Source organism: Mus caroli, unplaced genomic scaffold, assembly GCF_978045245.1.
Source record: "Mus caroli unplaced genomic scaffold, Mus_caroli_1 scaffold_14, whole genome shotgun sequence".
NCBI lineage: Eukaryota > Metazoa > Chordata > Mammalia > Rodentia > Muridae > Mus > Mus caroli.
The window spans coordinates 16,621,956-16,629,170 of record NW_028227269.1 but is presented as its reverse complement, the minus strand read 5'-3'; the positions used below and the strand labels follow the sequence as shown (position 1 = coordinate 16,629,170).

The 7,215-nt window shown below is 46.9% G+C and overlaps 1 pseudogene; it reads right to left on the bottom strand.

Annotated features, from left to right (window-relative positions):
* Window positions 1–767: 767 nt before the first annotated feature.
* On the bottom strand, window positions 768–5,979 carry LOC147001124 (hippocalcin-like protein 1; annotated as a pseudogene).
* Window positions 5,980–7,215: the final 1,236 nt, after the last annotated feature.

Here is a 7,215-nt window from a genome sequence, read left to right as displayed (position 1 = left end):
AACACAGGAAACTCACAGACCTTGGTTTATTTGATCATTTTAATATACCAGGTCAATGGCAAGGAAGGACGGAGCACACAGGAAAACCTGTGTTTGCAGGACGGAGGGCAGATGTCTACAGCCTTGGGCACGCATGTATCTCCTGTGTAATTAGGAAAATGAATACATAAATATCACAGCACAGCTAGACTTGGGGGTGGGGAGAATCACAGGCCACGGGGGACCATGCTTTAAGGTCAGTCAGAGGCTTTAAATACAGGGGCTGAAATTTCTCACTTTATACAAAACTTATATATTAAAAGTAAGGATACCACGGTATATACATGCAAGCAGCTTTGGTCAGAGAAAATGAACAAGGGAGGTGGAGCCATGCACAGGAAGGGCTTGCCTATCTACTGTCCATCTTCTTCATCCTCACAAAGTCAGCTGGGATCATAGAATAATTCAGCTGGTCTAGGTAAGATACTGAAAAGTCCTGTCTGTTGTCCTTAATGGCCTCCAGGCCCTCTGTGGGCTGGGAAGGAGCCCTACAGCCAAGAACACTTGAAATCTTGGAAGGAACCAGCCTGGACTGGATGGGGAGGGACATTTTTTGGATCAGATAGAGGAGGGAGCTGCATCCAGCCAGACCAGGTGAGTGTGATGTGCTGCCTGGACCCAGGTCCCGAGAGAGCAGGAGAAATCACAGAGAAATCCACTTTTGCAAGCATAGCTGAAGATGGCAGGTCAAGCCTTTGTTTTCACAAGTGTGTAAAAGCCCATTCCCCTCAGAACTGGCTAGCACTGCTGGGATCACACTGCAGCAACCGGACAATGGATGGGTCCCTCTTGGCACCTTTGTTGAATTCTTCCAGGGACATTTTGCCTGAGGAATGGAAGAGGGAGACTTAGGATTAGCAAGTGCTCTGGTTAAAGTCTGGAAACTTCTGGAAAATGGACAATGTCCAGTCTTTCTCTCTGTCTCTGTCTCTGTGTCTCTCTGTCTCTCTCTGTCTCTCTCTCTCTCTCTCTCTCTCTCTCACACACACACACACACACACACACACACACACACACACACACATATGGGAACATATGCCATTTTGAGGCACACAAGTGGTCAGAGGACAACTTGTAAGAGCTGGGTCTCCTTTCAAGGTGTAGGTAGTGGGGATTGAGCACTAGTCATGAGGTTAGGTTTGGTAATGAACTCTGGGGCCTGATGTAAGCTGATAGCCCCACCTAGAGGCCTGGAGAGCCACCACAATCTGGGGCAGCTGGGGAGACAGGACAAATTATGGCTGCAGGTCAAATTATATTTCTGTTACTGTGATAAAAATCCCCTGACTAAAAGCAACTTAAGGGAGGAAGTTTTCTTTGGTTTACTTCTAGGTTACAATTCATCACTTCAGGAAGTCAAGGCTTTAAAACCTCACGGGGCAGAAAGAATAGAGGTATGAGCACCTGGCTCATAATGAGACTCTGCACTTTTTTCTGATACTCTTCTTTTCCCTTTCTTACACTGTTCAGGCCCCCTGTCTAGAGAATAGTAATGGGGTTTCCCACATCAATTAACCAACAACACAACCCCCAACAGGCATGCTCATAGACTGCCATGATCTAGATGAGTGGTTCTCAGCCTTCCTAATGCTGTGACCCTTTAATGCAGTTCCTTGTGTTGTAGTGACCCTCAACCATAAGATTATTTTCACTGCTACTTCATAACCATAATTACACTATTGTTATGAATATGAATATGAATATTTGTGTTTTCTGTTGGTCTTATGCTACCTCTGGGAAAAGTTCGTTTGATCCCCCAAAGGGGTTGGAACCCATAGGTTGAGAACCACTGATTTAGATAATTCTTCATTAAGATTCTTCTGAGCTGAGCAGTGGTGGCACACATCTTTAATCCCAGTACTCAGGAGGCAGACTGGTGGATCTCTGAGTTTGAAGCCAACATGGTCTAAACAGCAAGTTCCAGGACAGCCAGGGCTACACGGAGAATCCTTGTCTCTAAAAAACAAACCAACAAGCAAAAAAAGACTCTCCTTTATGGCTTGTGAGATGGCTCAGCAGTTAAGAGCAGTTGCTGCTTTTTCAGAGGGTCCTGGATAAAGTTCCCAGCATCCATAGGGCGGTTCCCAATCATTTGTAACTCCAGTTCCAGGGCGACCCAATGCCCTTTTCTGGCCTCTAACATATTACACAAACATGCATTCAGGCAAACCCTCATGTAGAAAATAAATACTAATTCTAAAATAAAATAAAAATTAAAATTAAAATAAAAAAAAAGAATTCTGAGGTGATTCTAAACTGAGTCAAGTTAACAGTTAAAACTATCACAGCGCCCCCTAGTGTAGACTCTTGTCAGCTTCGGATGTTGAGAGCTATCCACCTTTTGCTGTCGCATTCTTGTCCTATTCTGTACCAGTTTCTCTGACAGCCCAGACTTCTCATCTCTTCAGTGCTAGCAAGTGGCCCCTGGCTTACAGGGCAGAGTATGCACTCAGTGGCCTCCATCGAGAGACACAAACAATTGGACAAGTGCACAGTGGGGACGCGGTCTCCACTCTGAAACCGCTAAAGCTCCTGACTTTGACAATCAGAAGCAATGGCCCTCCATGTTAAGTGTGCCACCAACATAGTGCTACTTCAGCCTCACACCCACACCAGTGGGCTTATCCCCATTTCACGGAGAAGAAAGCCAAACCTGGGAAGTGGGCAAGCCTCAGTATGGTCTGTTGGAACACAAGCCTCCGTGTCAGAGTACACAAGAGAGGAAAGAACACTTTAGAAAATGGCTGAAAGGCAGCACCAGGCAAGAGGCTGCATTGCTTTGTGTGCAATGAAAAGCATTTCCTTGATGTCTGGTAAGCTTTTTGCTGTCTACAGTTCCACGGGAGCCTTGAGTCCCACTGAGCCCTGTCCTCAGCTCACCTGCACAGAGCACTGGAGGCTGTTCACTGCTCTTTCCTGTGCATTAGCTTACATTCAATCTCAGTGCGACCTGGGGAGCCTTTCATGCCTTAATGCTGCATTTCCTGTTGGAACAAAACCCAACCAGTCTTGGCTCTACAAAGCCACAGAGGGGCAGAATTAACTCACCATGCAGCTACCTCACCCTTGCTGAGGTCCTGTGAGAAACTCAGCCAAGGCACAGCAGGACCTCTCACCACCTCACCTCCTCCTGAGACCTCAGAGTCCTAGGTACGATGAGGCTCAGTGGTTTCTATGTTTGATGAGCCCCATGAGAATCCGCAGTGCCTCACTTCCCAGGATGATGGCCTGGTTCAGAATCTCAAGACTCAAAGCCCCTTGATTCAGTGTCTCACCTCTCAGCCACCACTATGACCTTCCTCCCCTCCGCATATATAATTGTGGAAATAGTAAGACCACTGTTTCTGTCAACATGTGTGCTAGCTAATTTTATGTCAGCTTGATACAAGTTTTAGTTATCAGGAAAGAGGGAGCCACAGTTGCGAAAATGTCTGTATAAAATGTCTGCAGGAAAACTTGTAGGGCGTTCTCTCTCTCTCTCTCTCTCTCTCTCTCTCTCTCTCTCTCTCTCTCTCTCTCTCTCTCTCTCTCTCTCTCTCCCTCCCTCCCTCTCTGTCTCTCTCTGTGTCTCTCTTTCTCTCTCTCTTTCTCTCTCTCTCTCCACTTCCCCCCTCTCTCCTGCCATCAGGTTCCTTCCCTGTTTGAGTCCTTCCCTCACTGCTTTTAATAATGAACAGTTATATGGAAACTGTGAGTGAATAAACCCTTTCCTCCCCAAGATGCTTGTGGTCATAGTGTCTCATCACAGCAATGGAAACCCTAACTCAGACGACACAGATGAAGCCTACAGCTCAGAGGGTCTACTGACATGTCCATGGTTATAGAGCCCTAGGAAGGGTGCAGGGTGCAGGCTAGGTGTACCTGACCCTGAATTCTAGTCTCCCTCCCTCTATCAGAGTTGAATCAAGTGGGCTGGAAAAGGGCAGGCCTGCATAGGGCAGAGAGTGTATACCAAAGACCTCTGTGCCATCAACAGTTTCACAGGCTCACCTACTCCCCTCTCCCCATCCCCTCTCCCAATCCCCTCTTCCCACCCCACCTGCTCACTCCTACCATGTTTCCTACCTTCATTGTTTGTTTCCATCTGTCTGAAGATCCTGTCTGTTCAATTCTCGGTCATGGACTTGTCCTTGGGCATCTTCATCACGGAGGACACCATCTTGTAGATGGCCTGCAAAGGGGCATCTGTGAGTGTGCTCTGGAGGATGGAGGGTGGGTTATGGTCCTCGCTCAGCTAACCAAGGAGCAACGACAGGGCAGAGTCAGGACCCTTCTCTCAACAGAACAACTCTCATAGACAAGGTGCTGGGCACAGGGAGCCAGGAAAGTTTAAGTGACATTCAAGAGCACAGGATACAGCTGGGGCGTGGAAGAATGGAGGGCTCCTTGGTTCGGAGTAGAGGGGAGGTTGTGTGGCAAAGCATCTGTCTGAAAGGAAGTTCTTTGGTGGGGAGCTGGGAAATCCTGGATGGAAGGTCAAAGGGGAAATACATTGATCCCTGCCCACCCAGGGGTCATGAATCTGCAGATTCAACAAACAACAGGTGGGAAATAATCTAGAAAATGAAACTGGAGGTACACAGTTTCTTGTTATTTCCCAAATAATACAAATTATTATTAATATCTATAGCCATTGTATTAGGTACTGTATATAACTACTTTACTTATTTTATGGATGCATGTAATTATTTATTTGGGGGAGGTGATCTCGTGTGGAATTCAGAATACAACTCATGGAAGCTGGCTCTCTTTTCCTACCATGTGGGTCTTAGGGATCGAACCCAGGCTGCCAGGCTTGGTAGCAAATACCTTAACCCACAGAGTCAGCCCACTGGACCAAATACAGAGGTGGTTTAGAGCATGGAGCAGGAAGGATGAAGGGTGCACATAAGCATCGCTCCTGTGAAGAACTGACTGCTGACTCATCCTTTACTGTGTCGTTCTGATTTCTATAGGAAGCCCTATAGACAGCTAATGTGTGTGTATGTTATACATGTGTGTGCAGATGAACACCCATACGTGCAAAGGCCAAACAGGAATACCGGTGTTCACCAGATTCCCTTTTCTCTCTCACTGAACCCGGCCGGGGCTTACCATTGTAGCTAGGCTGCCTGCTCAGCAAGCTTCTGGGACTCACTGGTCCCCTAGTTCTAGGGTTTCGGCATGCTCAGCCACTACTGGCTTTTCCGTAGGTCCTGGAATCAGAACTCAGGTCCTCATTCTGGGTATCAAGTGTTCTTCAACACTGAGCCATTTTCCCAGTTCTTGCTTTGACAATTCCTAATCACCTATCTGAACCTCAGATCTCATTAGAGGTTAAAAAAAAAGACCCGTTTTATAGAATTATGTGAATAAACCTGATGGATAAGCTCAGCTGGGGCCTGATGTCCAGCAAGCAATCGATAGATGCTTGGCTTTTATCGTTATTCTGTGCAAAGACATGCAGTCCTTTAGTACACCAGGTAGCAAGTGGGCAGAGCAATGACCTGGTGTATGGGGCCGGGATGGGGGTCCTGGATGCCTGCACTCCCCATGCGCCAGGCCCTCCCTGTCAAGTGCAGGTACCTGCACTATCTCCAGCATTTCACTGCAGCTGATGTAGCCATTGCTGTCTAGGTCAGACATGCTGAAGGCCCACTTCAGCTTCTGTTCCAGCTTGCCCCGAGAGGTCAGGCTCAGAGCAATGATGAACACTCAGAAGTTGATAGTGCTGTCGCTGTTGGTGTCAAACGTGTGGAAGACATGTTCAGTGAACTTGGAGGTGTCTCTGTAGGGGAAGGAGTTGGCCTACATCTTAAAATTGTCCACAGTCAGGTGGCCAGTGGGACACTCATTGAGGAAGCCCTTCTACCACTCCTGAAGCTCATGGTCAGTGAACTCCCTGTGTTTCCGCAGGTCCTGCAGCACCTCAGGACACAGCTTGCTGTTCTGCTTGCCCATGGCAGCTGGCAGTGGAGACTAAACCTGCAAGGCCAAGACACAAGGTAAGCTGTGGATACCTGAAACGCCAAGTCTGGCTTCCTATCACACCCTACCACCATGCTGGCTAAGCAATATCCTCTGTATGTCCAGTGCCATCCATTACAGCAGTGGTTCTCAGCCTTCCTAAAGCTGCAACCCCTTAATACAGTTCCTCATGTTGTGGTGAACCCCCAGCTATAAAGTCATTTTTGTTGCTACTTCATAACTCTAATTTTCCTATGGTTATGAATCATAGTGTAACTATCTGATATGCAGGAGGGTCTTAGGTGACTCACTGTGAAAGGGTCATTCCATCGTCAAAGGGGTTATGATAACACAGGTTGAGATCTTCTGGGCCAGAAGAACTCAAGACCATGATAGTGCAAGCTCTGGCTTTTAGTATTTCCAGGATGACTCTCCTCAGGAGGTACAAAATGGTTCTATATAACATGGCAAAACCCAGAACACTCTAGGAAAGACAGAAAGAATATCTTTTTATGGCTAAATACAGTCAACTTGGAGCATGCATGCAGAATCGTGGTATAAGGGGACAGGGAGGGGCAAGCCTAAATCAGTGGAATGAAGCTTTGTCAAATGTCCTGTAAGGGTTATACAAGAGGCAGGATCGAGACAAACCCCTCAGCTCATCAGCTTGGGGCAAAGGGATCTCATGGACCCAATCCTGACTCTTTGCTTTGAACAACTAGTTCTTTTTCTCGTGGGGGACCCGGTGTGTTTGTTTCTTTCCTTGTCACAGATACATTTGCTGATGCTGCATAGTAAATAAATCATGCCTGCATAGGCGGATGTTAGTGGTTCACATTCTAGCTAACACAGCTAGGGTAAATTTAGAACTAGGTTGACATGCATCCTGAGTGGACTCAGGGATGAAACTGGAGAACAGGAACATGGCTTTGGCCCTTCAAAGTTCAACTTTTTTTGTCAGCAACCCTAATTTTATAAATGACATTTAAAAACCCCATTCTTATGCAGATTTCTGGGTTAATCTGGGTAAGTAGGGTTTCATGTGGACCCAGGTATAAAAGCTTTGAATCATGTTGACGGGTTTATAGATCCCCCCCCCCAAGACCTCTTTCTCCCCCTCCATACAATTGGGAAAAGTTACCAGCACATGCCATGCTGTTTTTTAACCCTAGAAGAGACACCTGGGAAAGTTATGGGAGTCCCCACTCTTTATTATGCCTATGAGATATT